This window comes from Brienomyrus brachyistius, unplaced genomic scaffold, assembly GCF_023856365.1.
Source record: "Brienomyrus brachyistius isolate T26 unplaced genomic scaffold, BBRACH_0.4 scaffold52, whole genome shotgun sequence".
Lineage (NCBI taxonomy): Eukaryota > Metazoa > Chordata > Actinopteri > Osteoglossiformes > Mormyridae > Brienomyrus > Brienomyrus brachyistius.
This window is the reverse complement of record NW_026042327.1, coordinates 1,268,060-1,294,023: the sequence shown is the minus strand read 5'-3', so window position 1 is coordinate 1,294,023 and position 25,964 is coordinate 1,268,060. Positions and strand designations below refer to the sequence as shown.

The following is a 25,964-nucleotide window of genomic DNA, read 5'->3' as shown; positions in this document are numbered from 1 at the left end:
TAAGTACTTGGCACGGCAAGGCCTGGCTTTTCGAGGTGTTGGTAAGGAGAGTGGGAATTTCAAGCAGCTTCTAATGCAAACAGCAGAGGGCGATGCAGAGCTGACCATGTGGCTGAAAGGTCACTTTGATTTCACCAGTGCTGTTTAACTGTAACACCTGTTCCTGGGTTGCCCTCAGTCCTTGTTATTGGTTATGATTCTCACTGTCTTGCATTGTGTCTTGTTAGCTGTGTATTTAAGTGCCTGTTCTGCTTCTGTTGTTTCATGGTACATTATAGCTGTATGCTGTATGTATGTATATAGTTCTCTAGTTGTGTTTATTCCATCATTTAGTTAATTCCTGGTCATTTGCTGTTTATTTTGGATCCATCCTGATCCTTTTGGTTTTGATGTGTGTGTTGTAATAAACCTTATTTTTCCAGCCGTTTCATGCACTGCTGCAACCAGAAGAGGGCAGAAGATATGGCACAAAAACAAAGGAAGAAGCCTAACTTTAAAAAGAACAAAAAACATCAAGACTCATCCAGCATGGGGTGGTGGGTTAACGAATAACACAGACAATCAAAGAATAAGCAAACAAAAGAGTGAAAAGATGCAGAGATGACTGAGAAGTAGGGGATGACTGGAGAAGAGACGACAGGACCAGAAGACAGGAGGGATACAGGGAGAGCGGAGAAGACAGTATAACTGAAGAATGGGAGAAGAGGAGAGACTGCAGAGGAAGGAGAACATAGATGACTGGAGGGGAGGGAATATAGGAGCAACAGAGAGAAGGAGGAAGGGCTGCGGAGGAGAAGACAGGATAAGAGGGCAAAATGTGCGCAGAGAAGGACAAACACCCCCACTGCCCAGCAAAGTGCACTTGTAAGTAAACCACAATTTTAGCCTTGGGCTCAATATCTGGACTTGTCTCTGTGTAGCAATGCATAGAATCCCTGACACTGGTTATGGCTTTGTTTTCCGGACAGTCTGGGCTACTCAGATATGTCATAATTCGATTTGTAAATGCTGACAGTCTTGATATCATCCTTCTTATCAGGAAAAACTACTTCTGCATATAGATATTTCTCAATTTTTAGTCTCATCTAATATAAAAATTGGCAGGTAGTACAAATATAATCTTATAAATGCTGAGATTAGAATATCTGCGATGCAGGAATGCAGGGGTTTCATTTGGGCCTTTTCTATTGCTTAGTACAGTGAAGGAATACATGGTTAGTGTCAGGCGCAAATGAATATCTTTGATTTTGCATCCATTTGGTAACTTGTTGAAGTTGTCTGATAGTCAGTAATACATGGTTTAATTAATATGATTCTTTATTTATTACTTTATAACATCTGAAAGAAACTGAAATAGGAAAGCTTATTTTAATTTATGGTCCACTGGATGAACACAGACATTACAGACGGTTTTAGAGTCTAATGCTGAATGTTTTTTGCTATCATTTTTCTGCCTGCATATGCTGTGATTGGTGCAGTGAAATTTGAGAATGTGTTTGTGGTCAGTATCACAGCCTCAGACAACAAACCAACGCTGTAGCGTGTCAATGTGTTTACATGTGGGAGGGGTTCCAGTTACATAATGGACTCGTTCTAATTGTTTTGACGGAGCTCGACAAACCTAAAAAATAAATGCTGGTGTTATCAAAAACTATGTCATATAGCTATATTCCAGATTTATTACAGCCAAACACATCTCGGAGCTCCGAGGAACCTCCTTCTCCCTACATTTCCCTCCTTCAAACTCTTCCCTCAAATACTGTTACATTTGTCTTTTTTCCACACTCACACCCTGTCTTGATCATACTCTGACTGCATGGCATCCATATGCAGGGCAAACTATTTTACAGTCTTATCTATTATAATAGGACATAAACATTGAATTTGATAGTTATCTTTTATTTACACATTAGAACACAACACATGAACATGAAGGGATCGTTTGCATTTGCAACCAACACCTCCGCAAACCCCCTGTGGAATACTGGCCGCGGACAGGGGTGGGAATCCCCAAGCTGGTAGACTGTACTGCGTCATGTTAACATTAGCTAGCTAGTTAGCATGGATACAGAGTGCACCGGACTACAACTATAAAGGACGTAAGGTGTGTGATATAGTAAAACACTTACTAACAGGTAATGCACGTTAGCATTACGTTAAATGACAACTTAACTTGTTACTTACCAGAATAGCCTCCTACACGTTCGCCGAATGACAGCAGGCAGAAGGCGGCGCGTTTTTCAGAAACACACCAGAGTTAAACTTACGCCGCGTTATTTACCGGCACTTGTAACACCAACATTTGCAGCCATTAACTCATATGTGGTAGTAACACTGAAATTACTTTCTCTGCGTCAAAATAAGGTAGCACTGTGATTTTGATACTTTATCATTTATACTTAACCGTACCTTCCTCCCATTCCTCTGTCTCTGCTTATTGACATTTAGGAGAGTCTCAGATATAAATTAACGATTCAAAATTATCAAACAAAGACAGACACAACACTGAAAAGATGACAAAGACACAGTTTGAAAAGTAAATATGTTTTATTGCAAATCTCTTATCTTAACATAGCCTACCTTATCATATGTTAACTTAACCCATCTTATATGTTAACTTAGCCTATCATCATATTTTAACTTAGCCTATCTTGTCATATCTTAACTTAACCTATCTTATTATATTTTAACTTAGCCTATCTTATCATATAACTTAACCTATCTTATCTTATTATATTTCAACTTAGCTTATATTAATATATTACGTCTTAGCCTGTCTTATATTTTAACTTAGCATATCTTATCCTATCGTATCTTATAGCTACATTAACACTTAAACAGTATCGCTTTCCGTTGGGTCCCGCGGGATCCCAGTCCCAATGCAGGGCTCTAACACGGGTATTCTAAGAAAAAGAAAATAAACACTTTACTTAACTTTACTTAAAGCAGTCATATAACTGCATTATACATACCCAATTAATGCCTTATAAGTCATTTATAAAAGTATTAAAAACACGGCTGTAAATACTTATACAAAGGCATAACACATTATAGCTATGTTGATAATGCATTATGAATGCTCTGATCTATATATACACAATAAATATCTTCATAATACATTAATCCATAATAAACATGGCTATAATGTGTTATGCTTTTTTTATTCAATATTTATACCCATGTCTATAATATATTTATGGATGCATTACAGTGCATTGTGAAGGTGTCAATAATGCAGTTATATTACTGCTTTAAGTCATTTGTAAACCTGAATTCACAGCCTTATAATTACTGCCTCTTGCTACTTCTTCTGAAGGGCAGGGGACAGCAGAAGAAGCACCACTTCATCTTCTTCTTCTTCTTCTTGTGGCTCTTCTCAGTATCATCTTCAGAAAGATCTTCGGCATTCACATGGAATGATACTTCTTCTTCACTGTAGATCTTCTCGGCAGCATCAGCATCTTTTTTTGTTTTATCTGTCTTCATCACTTCAGTCTCGTCCTCTTCCTCAGGTCCTTCTTCTGGTATAGTCAGTAGCTGTGATCTGTCTTCAGATGCCACCATACACTGAAACCTGACCAGTGTGGTAGCATCAGCATCTTCTGCCTGCTGGAATACCACATCAGCTTCTTCATTTTCCTCAGGTCCATCTTCCTGTAAAGTCTGCAGCCATATTCTGGCTACATATGCCGCCATGCACTGCCAACTGTCCACTGTGGCGGCATCAGTGTCTTCTGCTTCCTGAAGCTCCTCATCTGTTTCTTCATCTTCCTCAAGTTCTTCCTCCTGGATGGGTTCTAGCCAAGTTCTTCCTCTTTGTGACACTACATACTCTACAGCATTCCCTGTACTTCTCCCTCCTCCTCCCTTAACCTCCTCCACATTCACTCCCACCTCACATACATTCTCCTCACCTCCATTTAGCATATCCATCATACTAATACCAGCCTCTGTCCCCTCCATCACAACCCTGGAGGCCTTCCCCTCAAATGTTCCCCACTCTGGTACCTCCACATATTCCTCACTACTCTGCCCCCTTACCTCACCCTCCCCCCGGCTTGTCCGGTCCTTCCTGACTTTCTTTTTTTTGTTAAGGTAGCAAGTTTTATAAATTTCCCAGTCTTCAGATGAAAGGCCGTAATTACTCTGAAGACTTTGAGATGAAATACTAGTGCTGGCTAGCAGTCCATCCTTTCCCACACTCTCCCCTCCCTTACCCAAATCAGTAGACCCCCCCAATCCCCCCTTAACCCCCCCAGCCTGGACAGTGGGGAGTGTCACTGGTGAGAACTCCTCCACACCTTCTCCCCAGTTGATCACTTCATCCCACAGGTTCCAGGCTTCCCAGTGTTGGGTGTTGGTCCATCGATCAGCTCTCTCAATTCGCTCTCTGGGGAATAAATGAGAGATTAACCAGCACTTAACAGAGATAATAAAATAAATAAAGAGCTGGAAATTCTTCAACCATACAGAAAATACAATTGTTATAATTATTATAATAAATAATTACAGGGTTCACATATATAAAAAAGAAAGAATAAAAGAAACAGCGAGCAAGATTGCAAAAAAATCTACTGTAAAATGCACGATACTGTAAGTGCAATAGCATATTAAACAGTAATGTCACCAAATTATAACTAGAATCAAATACGAAACAACTGTGCTCCAAATCAAATGAATACCCAGATGAATACTACCAAGAACTGAGTTAACACTAACCAAGCTAAGAATATTTGAAAGTGTTAATCCTGTGTAACAATGTAAATAGATGTAATGATAAACTTAGAAGCATCTAGCCTACTCCGAAAGTAATGGCCCAAATTTTTTTTAACAATTTACCTACCACCCTGTACAGTAGGGGGTCCCAACTTCCGGTCGGTGTTCCGGTACCGTCCGCGCGGAGTATTGCACCGGGCGGCAGACAACCGGGGGTAGAGGAGCCAGCCGTCCCGTTTATTAGGGGATCGCGCCGTTTTGGAAAGAAAGCTGCCCGTATTGATGTACGGAAATACGCCATTAGCCCCGCATGTCCGTATACACCGTCAATCTCCCGCCGCTCGGCGAGGGAACCCCCAAATTATACCGCCGTCTTACCGATCCGTGACACTTTTCTACGACGGAAACCGATCCGCGGACATCGAAAAGTTGGGAAGCCCTACTAAACTAGCATGTTTGAGATGAATTTACTAACCAAATAGTCTGTCATTATTTAAATATTAGCAACCACAGTAGCAATAAAAACCACTGCACTTTAAATGACGTTAAAAATATGTAATATTAAAAAAAATGTAATGTTTTTTATTGTATTATAGACATTTACTATGTCATTATAGTATAAAAGGCTAAATAATCAAAGTAGCACAACATCAGTTGAAGAATTCAAAGATATTTTGGAGAGCTAACAAGCTACTCACCTCTGCGCCATTTTCACTCAGAGTTTGTTGTGCTTCAAACGGTAAAGTTTGTTTACGTTGTTTCTATGGAAACTGCTCTGACTCTCCGCTTGACCGTAATATAAAGGCATGTATGCAGTAATTTTCTGATTGCAGATTTGATCCCTATGCAGTAATTGACCACTGACCTCTTGGACCCTCTGGGCTGCCTTCACCTGCATTGAGGCAGCTGTTACGTTTGCTGTCATTACATTCAGCCCAAAATATCAAAGTACAGGATTTAAGATTTGAATTAGTAACAGGACCGTGGGAAACAAAACATATATGTTATTGATCCCTCGAAGAAAGTTTTCAATTTTCTTCTTCTTTCAGTTCTTAAATAACGTGTCAGTTTTTGCTCTGTTTGGTTGGGATTTACCATTTTAACGTTGTAGCAGTTCCTAGGCAATACACAGACAAATTATTTTTTTTAGGATGGAATTGTTATGCTGTAAACGATTACCTTTACGTTTCAACAAAGGTACTTGCTTTTGATATATCATTTTTTGTACATGTGTACTCTGGTCATACCCCTTGTACATATGGATGGCATGGAAGGACAGTCACTGCTGTCACCTATACTGTCCCTGTCTGCTTTTCTCATTTAAGTGTTGATACGGCAAAAGAAGATGGACCTTTTGTAGAAATTTCCAGCCAGAGACTTGGTTCCTATATGAAGAGAATATTTTATTTTAATTCAGGCTAAGAAACTACAGAAAACCAGCTCTGCATGTGATCTCCCCTTTACTGCACAAGGAGGGCACACACATCAACAATTAGCAATGCAGCAAAATACAGATGAACAATTTCTCACAGTTTCAGAATAAATCAGATTTCTCTGTAATTCAGAGATTGTCTAAGACTTCTGCTAGATCATTTTCTGCACTTGAACCTAATTTCAAGATAAATGACACCTGGGTCTATTAAAAGAAGGTGATGCTGCCTGACCCACCAACTAAGGCTGGGAGGAAAGGGAGGAATACTAGTCAAAGGAAGGAAGAAAAGCAGCCCACCCTGTCTCATGGTCATGGATACAAAAGTCAGGGAGTGTTACGAAGAAGACACCACACTTAAGACCATTGGTTTTATGCACTGAATTACACCAGATAGAGTTTTTGCATTCTAGCTGTGTTACGTAACATTCCTCAGCCTTCATTTGTTTCCACAGAATGCAGGACATAATTTAGGGTGCCAAACAAAACAGTGGAACTGCAGTATAGCCAATTATTTGTTGCAGTAGTTTTATAACAACTCGAACATAAAATGTTTGTTTTTCTTAGATAAAAGTCCAGTTGAAACAGACTTTATTTTTAAAAGTTAGATTGGATTTAAGAGATGGAACATGTTGCTTGTGTTAATACTGCTTTGATTTTGAGGATGAAGTCTGAAGCGTAGGTGTCTTGTAACAGGTTGTTATTTTACTTTTAATTTATAATTATACAAGATTCTGTTTTCCTTCTTCTGTCTAACCTGATGGGTACAATATCCTTTAAACTTTCCCATGATGCTTTTGTCCTGCATCGCCCCTCCCTCTGTCTTTTCCCGTTTATAAGGGTCCCGACCTCATTTCCTCTTCCCTTTGGTGTATTGCACACGTGGGAAGAGGTGAGGATCTAGTGGCAGGGTCCCCCGAGTTAGTAAATCAATTGTATAATTATGACCCATATATTATATATTATATTTGATTTATTATTCATCATAAGCAGGGGATAGAAAACACGTCTATACATAAGTATATACATTGTTTTACTTTGTGCAGAGAGAGCGAGAGGGCCAGAGCATATGAAGTTTACCCCTTTCCTTATTGTTCCCAACAGTTTCAATAAAATCCAGGAACGACAACGGCGTCTGTAATATCCCTTCCTCCTGCACCCGACACACACCTGATAACACCCCAAAACACAATGCAGAGTATAGGCAGGGAATGACCGGTTACATAGGTACACTAGTGTGGCTTGTAAATATGCCCTTAATTTATGCCTGAATATCCCTCCCATATAGTGGCTGACCACATATCATGTGAAAGACCCGGAGAGAGTGAGTGTATATATATATATATATGTATGATGTACATGTGAGAGACACCATCGGAAGTCCGGTTCAGTTCCTCAGAGGCACTACTATGGAGGTGCTTACAGTAATAAACTTGCTGACCGCAGAAACTGGCACTATGATGGAAGTTATGCAGAAGTGCAGAGTAGATGGAATAATTTTTGTACCTCAATAAGATTGTATGCCTTTTGCCTGTGTCTCCAGCCAGTGCCGGGGGTGAAACGCGCCTGCAATTATCAGCGGGATAACATTATCGTTTTTTTTATTCTGTGGAAAATGAAAGACCGATTTGCTGGCCAGATTTATTTATGAATCATAAACATGTTGTGGGCTATATAAGTAAAGTCAAGGCTCTCAAGTCTTATGCATTGACTGTGAGACACTTGCATTTCAACCAGTTCACATGTTCACACACCGCACCTTATGTTTGTCAAGCTGAGAAGTAAGGGTTAGGGTTATAATTATCAATAAATAATGTACTTCCCTGTGAAACAATGATGCTGGATGTTTATTTGCATATCATGATATGGTGCAGCCTTTTAATAGGTTTCTGTTTTTCTGTTAATCCATTCATGGTGTTGAATAAGTCAGCAAGCATAAGTCTAAGGCTAGTGAGTGACTGGTGTTTTCGGGGGAGACTCCCTAGAGCTGGAGAGAAATACCTTAAGGCACGGGATGAAAAATCCCAAATCTTCCAGGAAAAATGTCAGCATTATATGTATTTGCCACACAGAACAGAACAAAAAATTCCTTAGGGAATCACACGCCTACCATAGTCACTATACTACTCAGAACGCCTGGCAGCCACCAAATCAAACATAGGAAAAGGTCCGGATTTATAGCGTTAGAATGTGGTAGAGACTAATATCCATAATGTACCATCCTAGAACACACTGTGCTCTAAAATTTAAGCCCAATTAAAATCTGAATATTAAATGAGGAAAATAATTTGATTTGTTCTTCTATCCCAAGTTGTGGTCTAAAAGCAATAAGACCACCATCCATTATACCTGCTTTGGGGAAAATGCACTCCTGTAGCCACTAGGGGAGCTCTCACCTCTTCTGGGCCCAGCTAAATAATTATGTTACGCATTCTAACAAGCTTTATTATCTGTGTCAATAAGCCCTGCTTTTACACTAACACTCCTGCTGAGAGGCTAGTTTGATTACCAGTCTTGCCCTTGTCATTAGGAACACATGAGAATTTGCGCAGTGCTGTTTCACAGTGGATTCTCACTGGTTTTCCCCAAGACTGGTACGATACATTTTATTCAGTTTCATACCACAGGTTATTGCAAGAGGGATCAATTGGTTTACTTTTATACTGGTGCAAGGAAACTATTATTATGATGGTGGGTTATCAAACACAGTAGCTGGCTACCTCAGACATAAGACGCCCATTACGTACCTGTGTATCACCTATATGGGCTTGGAATCTGTATATCAATTGAAATAATTATTCATAGCCCAGATAGCATCATATTATTGTTTCAGCGTTGAAGTATAGTTAAATGCATTGAATTATGGTCAGTGTTAAATTATCAGCATTGAAACTGAATTGATTTTTGGTCATTTTTTCAATATTGAAAAATTAATGGTGGCGAAACCTTGATATAAAGTGACTTTTTCAACATTGAAAATAAGATGCTGAGTTAACATCAATATTATTGAAAATAAAAATGGAAAAATGAATTTATGGGGGGGCGGCATGATGGTGCAGTGGTTAGCACTGTTGCCTCACACCTCTGGGACCCGGGTTTGAGACTCTGCCTGGGTCACGTGTGTGGAGTTTGCATGTTCTCCCCATGTCGTCGTGAGGTTTCCTCCAGGTACTCTGGTTTCCCCCCACAGTCCAAAAACATGCTGAGGCTAATTGCAGTTGCTAAATTGCCCGTAGGTGTGTGTGTGAGAGTCACTGGTGTGTGAGTGTGCCCTGCAATGGGCTGGCCCCCCATCCTGGGTTGTTCCCTGCCTCATGCCCATTGCTTCCGGGATAGGCTTCGGACCACCCACGACCCAGTAGGATAAGCGGTTTGGAAAATGGATGGATGGATGATGACATAACTGGTCTATGAACATTAGTGAGCATATGATGTAGGCTGTCCAGGAATGTAATAATGTGTGCAGTGTTACATGGGCCCAGGGTTGCATGATGGTGAACAGCACCGTTCTGACTTATAGCTGCGCACATAGTTATGTTACCACCACGCTGTCCTGGGACATTGATTATGGCACCGTGTACAATAATGTTCCTGCCATGCTAACGCGTTCACTGTTTCTTTCAAAAGGGACTCTGTAAATGTGCTTCATCCTGATTCTGTTGCATGCCAGTACACGAGATAATGCAGAGATGCTCACATTGTTCATGTTTTGGGAGATGGTGTCATCCTCTGTTATACGCTGCTGTATTTCTCGTAGCCTAATGGAATTATTTGTGATCACCATATTAACTATATGGGTCTCTCGTTCTTCAGTGAACATTCTTCCTCTGCCCCCAGATTCTGGATGTCTAGCAGGTCTGTAGAGTACCCTTTTCAGTTTTTACCTGTACAGCATTGTTGTGTTTCTCATTAGAGTATAGTACTATTACAAAACGTACTGTGAAGTAACTGTACTAACCGATTCTCATTTGGAACCGTCCTTATGATGCCTGCTACAGCGTAGCGGCTCAGGTCAGGCTGAACCCATAGGCCAGCTTCCCTCAGGGTCATTCCATGGTTGATCACATGATCCACTGTTGTAGCTCTGATGACATCAGTTATTCTATTTCTTCTTACCCTTCCTCCTTCCTCTTCACCTCCTCATCCTCTAAATTCACCTCCTAGTCTTCATCCTCTTCCTCGCCCTTCTCTAATTCTCACTCTTCTCAGTCTTCCTTCTCCCTCCATTGTTCTCCACACTGAAAGCTTACTGTACCTGTGGCTTATTTATAGCGCTCATGCTGATTGCAAAGTGAACTAATTATCTAAAACCGTTTTCACATGTGACAGTGTGGCCAGACAGCTGGCAAAGTAGTGTAATCAATAGCTATAAATGTGTATAGTTTTACTAGGAGTGTGTTGATCATTTAGAAATTGTGTGTAAAACAGTGAGTTGTGTTTACAGTTCCGCAAAAAGAGTGCTGTGCAGTGGATTGTATTTACACATTTGCAAATTGTGTGTTACAAAAGTGCAAACTGAGTGCAAAACAGTGAGTAATTTTGCTATAACTATTAATAGTTTTATAAGAATCATTGTTAGTGTTTAAGTATTCAGAAAAACTGTAAAAAAATTAAACGGGGGTGACTGTCCATTAAGCTAATCTGCAATCCTATTACACATAGCATGACACAGTACTGTTTTTGACTTTTTCTTTAAATCCACCGCGATTGTGATGAACGGGGCAAGAGAACAAAAACCACAGAAATGGCTCTTTGCATGCTATCCAGTGACTACGCGAGATGGTATAGTCTCTATGGTTTAACTAGAGAAGGCTTGGAGGAAAATGCTATGGAAAACTGATTATTTTGTGTCTCATGCCTGGGCTCTCTAGGAAAAGCATAGAGACCGTATGTATCTCTACAATTGTGGAGATTTCTGTGGGGTGCACATATATAGTATATATCAAATTTATATTATATAGATTATATCTAAGCATCATTCATACTCGAGTGAGAAGACAGTTATAAATCCATGTTAAGAAAAGGTTTCTGTGTCGGAAAGGTACAGAAAGAGCCTAACGCAGGTTTACAGGAAACAATCATGTGGTGTAGAACACAAGGACATGGACAGAGAAAGGCAATGGCACAACCCCTCAATATGATCAATTCATCTACTCTGTGTCTTCCTCCCAGCTGTCAAAGTAATTGTCAGCAAATGATGTACTTGACACGTACATTATTTACGTGTCAAGCCGTTCGGACGTTTTAACACGTCATGTCCAGTTACGTGTACTTTACTGTTTACAGTAACTGGCAGTCATTGGACATAGTGCAATTATTATTATCATCATTATTTGTTATTATTATTATCCATCCATTTTCCAAACCGCTTATCCTACTGGGTCGTGGGGGGTCCGGAGCCTATCCCGGAAGCAATGGGCACGAGGCAGGGAACAAGCCCATCGCAGGGCACACTCACACACCATGCATTCACACCATGCATTCACACATGCACACCTACAGGCAATTTAGCAAGTCCAATTAGGCTCAGCATGTATTTGGACTGTGGGGGGAAACCGGAGTACCCGGAGGAAACCCCACAACGACATGGGGAGAACATGCAAACTCTGCACACATGTGACCCAGGCGGAGACTCGAACCCGGGTCCCAGAGGTGTGAGGCAACACTGCACCACCATGCCGCCCCACTCTCAAGACCACATCATCTAATATAATCTCAATATGTGACTGTGTATATTTCTCACACAAGGATAACTGAGAGGTTATCTGATAATGCTCCAGTCCAGTGTCCATAATATACACTTCTTCATTATGCTAATCGTTATCAATCGCATTTTCAGATGCAGAACTATGGGGACAGAAGCAAAAAAGTTACTCATTGATGCCTTTAGTGTAACTGAGCTACAAAAAATTCCATCTGCTCAATTTTTGCTCCACTTCTCTTTTCCTGCATTTCCATGAAACTTTCAAGTTGGCGCTGGGGCTTGTGGTCAACCAATAGGAAAAGTTTATCACTATAAGCCCCACCCAGTAAGTCTTGGTCGAGAAAAAAGTATGTTTTTGGAACTAAAAAATGGAACTAAAAAATGGTTCAGGAACTACCTCCTAAGACCTTCAATTGGGCCAAGTTCGTGCAGTAGGAAATCGCCTTATGACCTGCACCCACAATGGCTTGTTTAGAGACACCGGTTCAGCTGCCTGTATGCTTTTTCACCTGCGGCAGAAACAGCAGGCAAACCAGCACAAACAAGGTACGAACATGCAGTAATGGGGGTTCAAATCCCCAGACAGCGCCACCCACTGGGCCACATAGCATTTAATTTATCTGCAAATGTATATTTAAACCTTTGAGGTCCATCTCAGGCTCTTTGCAAGCAGAGATCAGGTCACTGAAATCTGAAGCAGTGTGTTACTAATCTTACTAAAGCATGACAGAAGTGCTCACTTCTTTAACATTTATTCTGTGATCAAAGCATTGACTGCAAAAAACAAGGAGACCATAACATCTATAAAAGGTGAAAACACCAAATGTCAAGCGCCCCCCCCCCCTTTGTTCTTTGTTTCTACTATGCAAAATAAGTAAGTAAACTTTAAGGTATTTTGTGTCATTAATGTATGATTTAAATGCAGGTAGTTTTTTTACAGTCAGGATCCTTATGGAGAATCTCTATTAATCCATTTAAAACCTAAAACTGGCTAGATCAAAAGTGTTTGGGCAGTTTGCAAATCCTAAAGATTATTTACAAGGTAATAAAACCGTTATATAAATGTGAATACGTGTGTAGACTTGTCTCGAAATGAAAATCTCACGCCAACCAGCTGACCAAAGTTGGCAACCCTGCGTAAGTCGGCCCTTTATTTTATATGCAAACATGATCATATGCAGGGGGCACATACCTGGTGTGAAAGTACTTATTCGCTGTTTAAACCGATACGCGCGGTAATGTCTTGTAGCAGCGCAAATACGTGTTTATTTTATGTACATTCGCAATGTTATGACAAGAAATCATTGTGCATTTTAGCCTTCATGCCGCAGACGAAGTACAAATTAGCCACATAAATGTTAAGATGCAGGGTAATTTCTTTTCATAACAGCGTGAATGCACATAAAATAAATGGTACGCATTTGCGCTGCTACAACAAGGAGTTGCCGCGAGTGTACAGGGAATGCGTACTTGCGCACCATGCAGTTATGTGATCCTGATCATATGTATAGTATATTGTACAATAAATGCTATGACATTTAAGTTGTATTGTTGGATCTTTTTTAATCATAATTTTCTTCGTTCATTCCTGCCGACAGTTGGGGCAGAGACTGTCATATGCTCTGGGTAACACTCACAGCCAGACGCGGCCTAACAGTAAAACATTTAGAAATGTGACAAAAGGTCTTCTGTTTGTCCATTTATTCCTACATAGAGTTTTAATCCCGTTTACATGAAAAGCTGTACTTTTTGTGTCCCTGACAATTCCAAATTTCTTTTTGCAGCAAACTGACAAACAGAATAAGTCCAGGATACTGGAAAATACTTGAAAAACATGGTAAAGTGGATTTCAGCATTTTCTGTCGTCACATTTGTATTAGAATTGTAACAAATGTCTTCGTTAGTACTATATTGTATTTCGCAGGATGTTCCTTGACAGATTGGTTCTGTGGACTGTGGTGCGTTCATGTTGATTGTTGTCACGTCACGGATCGGGGAAGCAGGAGCAGGAAGACGGAGAATCGGGAAACAAAGGATTTATTGGGGAAACCAGCTAGGAACACGGGGCAATAGAAGTAGCGACTTAAATGACATGATTGGGGAAACATATTTTGAAGCGGAGTTAAATACATAGGACTAATGAAAACAACTGGAAACAGCGAATGACATCGGGGTTCCACACGAGGTTAACGAGGGGGCGTGGCACACGGGAGGAGCGGACAAGCGGCGCATGACAATTGTAAGACAGACCACCTTGAATTGTTGGACTTCAGATACAGAGAATGTATTGAAGTTTTCCCCCCTCCCCTCCCTTTTATCAGTATGCACTCTGCATGGCCTTGGTGTGTCTTGAGTATTACAAAATGCACCATGAACTGTCTATATTATATTTTTATTTTAAGTCATAATATGTGAATTTGATCTGTTGTTTTTCAGTGAGTTGCAGGGATTTGACAAAAACATCCTTTTAGAAATGCGTGAGGAAGTAAGTTCTTTTCTTTTTGACAAGTAGTGTATCTGTCAGGTTTGTGACACAACAGAGAAATTAAATATTTTATTTCACTCCTCAGGGTCAAGACTCTGGTCTCCAGCTCACCGCTCTCTCTTACATTTCCATGGCCATTTTGTCCGATAGTATTATTGGATTTTTCTATGCTATATATATTTTTTTCATGTTTAGTTATTCTGTGCTCCATAATTATAAATAATAGTTTATTTTCCTTGTGACGTGTCTGTGCTTAATAGTATTAAATAAGAGTTTAAACTACAGTTTCCTCAGTAATGTATTTCATGAACTGATACTTCCCCAACAAAACCCATGCATGCATTCAAGTCTCTGTCATGGTTTGTACATAATATTTGCAACAACCATTATGAAATTTTTGCAGAATATGTACTACAAGCCTCTCCAGTTGCAGCCACACCCATATCCAAACTCACATATAAGGTATATTTGTATATGTGTGAGGGGCGGCATGGTGGTGCAGTGGTTAGCACTGTCGCCTCACACCTCTGGGACCCGGGTTCGAGTCTCCGCCTGGGTCACATGTGTGCGGAGTTTGCATGTTCTCCCCGTGTCGTCGTGGGGTTTCCTCCGGGTACTCCAGTTTCCCCCCACAGTCCAAAAACATGCTGAGGCTAATTGGAGTTGCTGAATTGCGCGTAGGTGTGCATGTGTGAGTGAATGGTGTGTGAGTGTGCCCTGCGATGGGCTGGCCCCCCATCCTGGGTTGTTCCCTGCCTCGTGCCCATTGATTCCGGGATAGGCTCCGGACCCCCCGCGACCCAATAGGATAAGCGGTTTGGAAAATGGATGGATGGATGTATATGTGTGTTTCCAAGGTACCAACATTCCTACAGAACCATGTTACATAATATATCCAAATATAGGGAATTTCAGCGTGAGCCCTGATGCATTATGCATACTGCTTTCAAATCTGTGATCAAAGCACTGACTGCAAAAACATGGAGACCATAACGTCTCTAAAAGGTGAAAACTCTACATGTCAAGCGCCCCCTACTGGCTAGCTGCAGTACCATTATTAGCACCACCCATCCCCATGTGTTTCAGTGGTAAGAGGCGATTTTCCACATCACTTTCATGTCTTTCCATCCACATAATGACAAACCATTTCTTCTCAATGTATTATTAGCTATGTAATTAATGTAATCTGAAAATGAACGTCACTAATATTATTATTACAATTAATTTGCATATTTTCAAAATCTATACTTTTCTTCAAAACAAAGTGCAGCTTCTATCCAAAGCACAATCCATATTATTACTTAAAAGCTTATTGACCCCCTGATTCTGGTATCACTTACTTTTCAGTATTTTCAAGTAAACATTATATGTGCTGTATTTGTATGATGAAACCAATCCTTGAGTCCAATATAAAATAACTGAAATAAACACACAGTGATTCAAACTTCTGCATTTTTTAATTTTGTTTTGTCTTTCAATAAAAGCTGAAAAGGCTAAAAAGTAAATGCTGGTGTTATCAAAAACTATGTCATATAACTATATTCCAGATTTATTACAGCCAAACACATCTCGGAGCTCCGAGGAACCTCCTTCTCCTTACGTTTGGGGAAGATGGTGGCGCAGGAGGTAGTGCTATCGTTTAGCAACCAGAGAGTTGCAGGTTCGAGCCCTGGTTTCTCGTGACCCCATCAAAGTGTCCTTGAGCAAGACACTGAACCCCAAATTGCTCCCGGCGTGCAGGTTGGCGCCTTGCATGGCAGCCTCCGCCACCGGTGTGTGGATGGGTGAATGTGAAGCATGACTTGTAAAGCGCTTTCAGTTCTCATAAAAGTAGAAAAGCACATTTACCATGTGTGTTTTGGATTTGGATTGTATTAGTGTGTAGTCAATCGCTCATGTACATGCTCAATCGCAGTAACATTTTCACAGGAATTTGGGAGGTTGAAGTGCTAATTCCATGGGGGTGTATTCAGTGGGAAAGGTGTGTATGTAGGGCATGTCCCCCCCCCCCCCCCCCCCCTTCGTGGTATTAGATATTCTGTTTCCCCCCCCTGTGTGTTAAGTAGTGGGTTTGCTTTTGCGTGTTTAATAAAAGATTGTACTACACTGCTTGTCCTGGCGTATTGCCTGTGGTTTGGGGGGAGGTTAATCTGTGTGTGTGACCGTGAGTGACGCGACATGTGTGCTACAGTATACATCCAGTATGTAACTGTATAAAGTAAAACTCACTGTGTAATATAAAATGCAAATGGATACTGTAATATGAAGCATTGCAGTAAGAGGACAATATTACAGTACAGGGCACATTGTTGGATTACATACCTGTTGGCTCTATGAAATGTTTGAATGGTTGTGGACATGGTTGTTCTCCCATCATTCGGCCAACCAGCCTCAGCCATTGTAAGGCCATGATTGAGGACCTAAATATATATATACAGTACTGTGCAAAAGTCTTAGGCAGGCAAAGAAGGCAGGCACCTCATACAGCTAGTCAATCTCTCACTGACTTTTTGAACCAATATATTTAATTATTTAATTGAGCTGTTGGTGAAATTTAACAAAATCGTGGAACGGCTGATGTGCCCCTGAAGACAAGTTTGGGAACTGAAGCGGAGTTCATCTAGCCATCCAACTAGATATCAGTAACTTTTTAGAAAACAGAAGAAATTATTACTAGTTTTTATTGTGTTACTCTTAATTTGCACACATTCTAATATTAAATTGTATTTTTTGTTCTAAGCCAAAGTGCACTTGCTACCCAGATAAACAGCTTTAAACATTTCTTTGGACTGCCTAAGACTTTTGCACAGTACTGTACTGTATATGGTAATGCTAAATTGATAACTCCTATCAGTGTTGTGTTTATGGAAAATATGCTAAATTTGCTGATGCAGTCTTCTCAGTTGCCCCTTTATCCACCTTACTTACTGTTGCTATGCCTGCTATGTGATCACTCTGCGTGCCTTAATTATATTATGGGGTTTTATTATTAATTTATTCATAATCATTGTTATTTTTTCAACCTCTGTGTGGCCATAATATTTTGGGTTTTATAGTTACAGTCATGTGGATTAATCTATTTTCTCTGTGTTTAACCATGAAGAACAAGGTGTGACAGGGGATGATTTTGTGGACATTGGGGAGCAAGATGTTTACCTTTTGTTCCCCAAAAACTTCAGACTGAGGAAATCCCTAATTTCCATTTTAAAACTAAAGGCAAGTAAACTGTCTGTTTGATAGCAAGCTCTGTGTTTTTTGTGGTTTCACAGACATACTGCTGTCAGGTCATGGTTACAGAATATATCATATTTAGTTTCATGGTCTTTCCTTCAAGCAGTCTGGAGTGGAAGCAGAAGACTTCCTAAAAAATAAGCAGGGAAATCAGCGGCAACACCTGAACAAAAGAGATTCAGTGTAAGTATCACACAGTCCTGGAAATAGAAACTAAAGTGGACAGAGCTGTTAGAACACAGACAGTGCAGGTGGAAGTAGAATCAGCAGAATAAGTGGTTCTCACATCAGAAATACTGCTACCATTCATTCTGCTCATTCTATGTCCACCTGCACTCCTCTCTATTCTAACGTTTTTGGTGCAAAACTGATCTCTTTCTTTTTTCTACACGTCTCCACCAGGCTGTTGTAAGATCATCCCTGGGTGCATCAAAAATGTGGACCACTGCCTGCAAGGGAGCGGAAATTGACTGGAACCCTGTCATAAGCAAAGTCTGTACCTCATAAAACTGTTTAAAATCAATATTTCTAATCAAATAGTTTAATTTCTCTATTTTACTTTTTTACCACATAAAGCCCAATGAGGGCTTAAATTTTCAATCACCAAATAAAGTGTTTTAACAGAATATTTCATGTAATTTCAAGGTCACAGCAGAGTTGCCCTGCAGCCTCGTCGGCAAAGAGCAGGAAATTCTGAAAAAAGCCTTAAAAATGCTCCGAAACAGGAGGGAGGACCTCCGAAGGTCAGGAAAGGTAATACATACTGTACATAGGGAACCTGCAAGCAAGTTAAAATTATTCAAGGGCCTTGCAATCAAATTAAATCATGAATGTAATGTCCGGAATACAGACCTAGTCAGCCAAGGCTGAATAATGTTCCTTTTCTTGTTCTGCTTCACTTTCCTGGCTTCTCATGTCGTGGCAAAACTTCATTTCTACTGATTCCATTGTCTAGAAGAGAGAAGGACTTCAGCTTCACTCCAACGGTATGTAGCTTATCTGTATTTATACCTTATCATTGTGTAATATATATAGTAATACGTTTCATAATTTAGCTTCTAAAATATTGTGCAATCACCAGCCCAATTGATATTTTTGCCATCTTAATCCTCCCAGGATCAGTACAGTATATGTGCAAACATATTTTATGTCTTTACAGACATGTAAGACTGCTGAAAAAAGGTTGGAGAACAGTGGCCCTTGGAGGTAAAATGTGTTTTTACATTTTCCCAGTGCTGCTGCATAATTCACTGTACTGCAGTGTCAGGTTTCCCATTGCTCAGCACACATAATTTGGCTAAAGAACTTGATGATGTTACGATGATCAGTGTGTTGGCCAGTGAAACTGACAATGTGCTGAATTTTGGGAAATTTTGAAATGTATTATAAACACAGTATATTAATCTGCACAATATAGCAAAACAGTCTGAAACGTAACTGAGATACAGAGGTTATACACTGATCAGCCATAACATGTGAAGCGAATAACATTGATTATTTGGTTACAGTGGCTTCTGACTGTGGGGGGGTTATATTAGGCAGCAGGTGGATGCTTTGTCCTTGAAGCTGATGTGTTGGAAGCAGAAACAATGTGCAAGTGTAAGGATGGGAGTGACTTTGATATGGGCCATTTGGTGATGGCTAGAGAGCTGGATCATAACCCCCAGCTCTTGTGAGATGGTCCTGCAGTGGTCAGCAGGTTCATGGTGGGGCCCAGGCTCACCTTTGCCGCCAAAATAGCCATGACTCATCAGGGCGTGGATTCCTCTAGACCTCTGAAGGTTTGCTGTACTATCTGACATGTAATGAGCCTCCGTCACCCGTTCACATATTTCCCTACAGTTTTGGAGATGCTGTGACCGAATCATCAAGCCATCACAACTTGGCCCTTGTCACTCAAATCTTTAGGCTTGTCCACTTTTCTGCATCCCAGTATATCCTACACATTGTTTATTTGCTGCCTAATAGGTCCCACCTACTAGCAGGTGCCACTATTACCAGGTAATCAATATTATTCACCTGTTAGTGGGCGCAGTGTTTGACAAATATAGTTTAAAATATCAGTCATTTAACCTAATTCCGAAATATTAAATGTGGAATGGAAATAATGGAAGCTATTGCTTGTGTGGAGTGAACTGAACTTAATTTTGAACAATGTTTCAAATTGCTACATACCTGAAATGTTTGTGGTTTCTTGTAGAAAGAACAGAAGCACTTGAGGTTTGCCTCCAGGACATCACACCTCCTATTAAGCGCCTTTACAAAGTAAGTAATTTCCTTGAAATATCATCAAAATATTTTTTTTCTGGACAGCTCTAAGACTGGGTTTCCGTGGGACATTATTAGGATTAGAAGTAATTAAACCAATTTGGTCTTACATAGCATTAAAAATGGTTTAATTGACAAACAACGCCTTAAATGGCTTTAAAAAGCATGACGCTTTATTGTCATGTACATTAAACATTTAATATACACACAGGACCAGTTGGCTAAATTCTCCAACCTGTGATTGGCTGGTTTGTGATGCTTGTGGATATCACTGTGCTCTCAGAATGGAGCAGTGTTGTGCAAGTTCACACTTTTCATGATCTAGTTCAAAGTTCAGTTCATACATGCTCAAAGTGAACTGTTCACATTCATAGCTCACAATTTAAATTTTTGAACTAGTTCAAAGTTCAGTTCATTTTATTTTTAGGTGCAATATATAGTCTAAATCAAAATTTATTTTGTTTTAACATACATCTATAACCTACCTACATTCTTGCATATATGGACATGTATAGACAAAGGACACAAAATATGATTCTTATTTATGGTTTATTTATCTCTTGCCCCAATACTAGACAAGGGAAGGAAAAGAAAAGTACTGTAAACACATATCGGCATCATATCCATCTCAAATGAAAACTAGACAGAACAGAATATTTATTATTCAGCAAAATATCTCTTTAGTTTTATTTAAAAAAAAAAAAAACTCTCACGCTTCTTGAAGGTGTGTGGCACCATCTCACTGAACTATTAAAAATAAAAACTTTCACATACAGAAGCCATTGTTGTAGTAAGTAATGAACACTCCACAGACCATGCCTACGGCTTCAGTCCAAACTGTTTTTTGTTCACGTTTAACAGCAGTTGCTTTTCAAAGTTGGCATCTCCCAATCGGTTTCTCCTGGGCCTAAATATCTGGCCACCAGTATTGAAGAGTCTCTCCACTGGAGCACTTGATGGGATTGCTGTGTTATATTTGATGAAGAGCTTCTTCAGTTTGGGCAGCAGCATGTATTCAGTAAACTCATCAGTGGTTGGGGCGTCCAGATAGATGTCCACCTCAGACTTATTGACAGCTGATGGGCTTTGCTTGAACTTAAAAAAGGATGAAGCACTCTTTTTCCCCTCTAGGTCATCAGGGGGTTAAAATAAAGGTTTGGATGAGGGGGCGGCATGCCGTCAGACCTGGTGTAGCTGTAGGCTTTGAACTCTCATCCAACAGACCATCCAAATCATTTTTCAATTGCACAATGGTAGGAGCCAGGTAGCCGAGGAATGTGTTTTTTTCCCCCTGAAGGATGTTCAGAGCACATGCCAAGGGACCCATCACACTCACAAACTTGTTGATGAAGTCTATTTCCTCTGGAGTGAATCGACGAAGCCCAAACTCATCACAGATGGTGTGCAGAAGGAGTCTGTCATACTCAGGAGTGGCATCCAATGGCACTGTTAGATTGCTGGTCTGGGGAGTCAAGGTGGCTATGTGAGCCAGGCGCTGCATTGAGAGGAACATAGAATTCCAACGTGTGTCGTTCGGAGTGACAAAGCCAATCTTTAGCTTTTACTCAACAAAATCTGAGGCTTTCGCACTCCTTTTCACCCTATTCCACAGAGCAGATGCCTTGGAAAATACAGGCCTCGCTAATTTGTTGTACAGCCTATCCGTTACATTCTTTGCATCTGTGGCAACAAGATTTAAAGTATGGGCCATGCACCTTCTATGAGGTGGGAGGCAGGGATCCTCTAACTCTGACAGAGGTGCAGGCTCAAGACCATCGTCCTCATCATCGGAGCTCTCAGCAGTAGATCCTGTGTCACTGCCTTCAGTCACCTCATCAGCTGCTCTAATAACAACACTGTCTCCAAAACAGCTGAATGCTTTGACGAAATTGGAAGCATTGTCAGTCACTGTGCACACAATTTTGTTTTGAATTTTAAATTCCTTGTACACATCCGTCAGCACTTTAGCCAGGACATCATATGTGTGTGACCCTCTGACACGACGACATGCAAGGGCTGCTGATCTCCTGAGTGACACATCATTTTTATCAAGCCAATGAATTGTGATGCCCATGAATCCTTTGTTGACAGCTGACCAGCAGTCAGCTGTTGTGCATACAAAGTCAAGCTCAGCAAGTTCAGCTTTTAAATTACTGATAACCTCAATGAATTCCTTATTCATTAGTCCCTGCACCTGTCTTCTTGAGGGCACATGTCTGCCTGGTTGCAAACCAGTTACTAGTTTTATGAAGGAGGGTTTTTCAACCTTACTCAGTGGCTGTAAATCTCCAACAATGTAGTCTATTATTAATCTGTCTACCTGTTGCTGGGAGATTATACCCCTGAAGGCAGCAGGCAGTGTGACTTGAGTCGTTTGGGGACTTTGGCTGGGGGTTTTGCCCTTCCCTCTATGACCTTGAAGGGCTTGCATATATGCTTTCACGCTGGACGAATGCTTCAACTCAACGTGTCTTTTCAAATTGGAAAATGAGGTCATTGATGTTCTAACTTGTTTTTTCAGCGCAGGTGGACAAAGCTTGCACAGAAAGGTTAGGTTTTTACCGTCAGAGTCTCTGTGAAACAGTGTGTAAAATGCCCGTAAATTGTCAAAGTTACAGCCAGCATCATCCGTGTTTTCTGTGCCAGCTCCACTGGTGGTTGAGCTTTCCTCCTCTGCGCTTGCCATGGTTACTGCTGCAGCAGTTCGCTTCGCGCTCATGCGTTGCCAAGGCTGTCCCCTTTGAGAAGTGTGTGTGTGCATTATGGGAAACGTAGTGTGAAGCTAAAGACATTAGATTCGACTGTCCTTGGCTTTACACTACGTTACCCAAGATGCACTGCACACAAGCACTGGGCGAGAGTCAGGCTGAGCATTTTATTTTTCGAGCGGAGGAGCCCTTCGCTAGTGCTTGAGTGACAACACAACATGCTGTTTAAATGTGTGAGCCGACCTTGTCACTCGACTCATCAGGTGAAAATAAATCCCGATGTTTAATTGCATTCCAACAGTGAACGACGTCTACGCCGTTCATCACACATAAAATTCACGTTCAAGTTCTTGATTTACTAATAAGTTGCGTTCAGTTCAAAGTTCACTGAAATATGAACGTGTTCAATGAACGCGTTCTTTTGAACTCGTTCATGCACAATACTGGCTGGTTGTCACTTGATACCTTTTCAGAACCTGCCTGTGTTTCCACCAGTTTAGAAAATGAACATAGGTGACAGTGACAGTAAAGGTTCATATTGTCACGTTCAAAGCCGGACGGAACGGCGATCGTGCGAGGCGAACGGGCAGGAAGCAGGCGGACAGGCGGAAGTCGGGGTAAACCAGGGATTTAATAAATAAACAGGGCGCAGGAGACATGAAACGCCAACTAACATCAATGACAGACAAAGGACTCAGGTAAGACACGGACTGAAATACACAGGACTGATTGAAAATAATCGGACACAGCTGGGTACAATCATGAAAGAACACGTGGGTAATCAGGGGGCGTAGCACACACGAGGAGCGGACGGGCCGGGCATCACACATATGTATTCCGTTTTGTTGGATTTATTCTTTTCTGTTCCAGAATAAGTTTTATAAGCTGCCAGCTGTCCTTTTAACAGTCGCACTATTAAAGATGCCAATAACTGAACTTTGCAATCTGCCTCATGATCTCTTCGCCACTCTAGTGCCATAATATTTTATTTATCAGACCTGTGGCATGGTTTTCATTTACAATGCAAAGTTACTCCGATAATAAGCTGGCTAGTTGTTTTACTGCTGGCACCGGAAATATTAGACAAAACTATATTGGTGATTGACTGAATTATCCAGGTATGCGGACGGTTTGGACACGATGGCCCCTCCCACTTGCACTGATGTTATGAGAACTATTTTTTTTTTGTGGTGGCCTATAGCCTTGTGCCTTTGACCGAATCACAGCCATGATATACCGGAGTATCTTCTTATACATTATGTTATTGCTTAATTATACTGCACTCATAAAGCATTATAAACACAGTTATAAATATTTATAAAAAAGCATAACACATTATATCCACCATTATAACGCTTTATGAATGCTTTATGACACACTCAACTATAAGGCACTATAGATACCTTCATAATGCAATACAAAGCATCCTTAATGCTTATACCGATCATTATAATGCATTATGAAGGTATTTATAGTGCACTAAAGAGAGCTTCATACATCATTCATTATGCATAATAAGCATGCCTATAATGTGTTATGCCTTTTGATAAATATTTAAAGCCATGATTATAATGCATAACAATGGATTATTATTTGTTGTGATTTTTTTTTTAATTACTAACAACATGGCCTTAAGTGTTCCAGAGATTTTATAGTGTTCCGTAATCTGAGCAAATGGAAGCATGTAGATGTTGAACAAAGAGGCTCAGTGAGGATTATAATTCTAATTGGTGATCAGTGTTGACACACCACAGCACACAGTGTACAACACCGAAATGTGTCCTCTGCTTTTAACCCATATGTGACATCGTGACATAGCAAGGGGCAGCTAATTCAGCACCCTGAGAGCAGTGTTTTGCTTAGGGTCCCTCAGCGGTGTCTTGCTGGTCGGGGATTCAATCCAACAACCATTAAGCCACCACTGCCCACTGCCAATAACGGACCCTTGAGGAACTCCACATGTAATTTCTGTTCATTCAGATTCATAATTACCCTTCTGACAGAAAGTAGTGCCTGACTTGTAAAAATAATTCAAACCCATTAAATAAGGCGGCTGCTCCACCTCCTTCCCTAAGTGCTCTAGTCTCACTGATAAAGGGCAGGTAGGAGTAGCTGGTTTGATCAGGGCTGCTGCATAGTTTTCATGTGACCCCATTTCAGTTTAACGCATAAAAATCAAGGTTTATCCTGATAATACAATCAGTCATTAATAAAGATTTTCCAACCAAAGGCTTGATATTCAGTAAAGATCAGTTTAATGTATAAAACACATTGTCTGACCCAGTGTGTAGGTGACACACAACTGGAGTCAGATGAGAGAGAGAGTAGCTGTGGGCTTTGATGCACTTTGTTCCCCCTGAAGTCCTTCCCTCACATTTGCCCTTTTTGTGCATTCGCTGACTGTACTTTTTTTCAGATTCATTAATATTGTCCTAAGACGGCACCTGCAGTCTTACCCAATCTGGCTGTGACACTGAACATCTCCTAAGTCTGTGCTTTAGGGCCATGACTTCACACGACACGACTACACTTGCGTGCGTAGTTTACATCTATCTGGAGGATTGAAGGTCATGTCCACCAGGGGGCAGTGCGAGAAAACCATCTTGGTCGGTTCCTTCGTTTCCAGTCTCACTTGTGAGCATGTGGTTGTGGCATTAAATGTAGAAGGAGGAGGGAGTCAAGATGGCACTCTATCATACAGTGTTTGATTAGAGCTGCAAGCCGACTTGTTTTGTTTACCATGTACTGTGAACTATATGCAGATTTACTACTGTCTGGATTTATCATCCAGTGACGGCAATAACTATACATAGTCATGATGACAGGCTCTGAAAAAAGAAAAAATGATGGAAGAGATTAAACAAGAGATTTTCCAACCAAATGTGTTGGACCTTTTCAAATCAGTCACAGACTGATTTTTGGCTTATTTCTAATGAATTAGGAAATATTTAAACAAACATTATAGCTTCACCATTTTCTGACCACCGAGCCATTGACATCCATATATCCATATTGTCATCGTCTATCCATCTATCCATCCATTTTCCAAACCGCTTGGGTCGCGGGGGGTCCGGAGCCTATCCCAGAAGTGATGGGCACGAGGCAGGGAACAACCCAGGATGGGGGGCCAGCCCATCGCAGGGCACACTCACACACCATTCACTCACACATGCACACCTATGGGCAATTTAGCAACTCTAATTAGCCTCAGCATGTCTTTGGACTGTGGGGGCAAACTGGAGTACCCGGAGGACACCCCACGACGACATGGGGAGAACATGCAATCTTTGTCATCGTCTACTGGATATAAAATATCTTCAAACGGGATATTAAACAGTTCAATCTTGAGAAATAAAGTAGCTATTTTAAATATAGAATAATTAACTGACTTACACTGGAACAGACCCAATATAGAAAAAAGTA

At 40.7% G+C, this 25,964-nt stretch overlaps 1 protein-coding gene and 1 long non-coding RNA gene across 2 annotated transcripts in view; both read left to right on the top strand.

The window, feature by feature from the left end:
- LOC125723868 (stonustoxin subunit beta-like) overlaps positions 1-25,964 on the top strand; it is a 103,513-nt gene that overhangs the window by 66,629 nt on the left and 10,920 nt on the right. The gene's annotated exons all lie outside the window — the stretch shown is intronic.
- Positions 12,890-14,469, top strand: LOC125723890 (uncharacterized). The gene is made up of 3 exons (XR_007387020.1): positions 12,890-14,088; positions 14,286-14,334; positions 14,420-14,469. It is a non-coding gene; the product is annotated as an uncharacterized LOC125723890 (long non-coding RNA).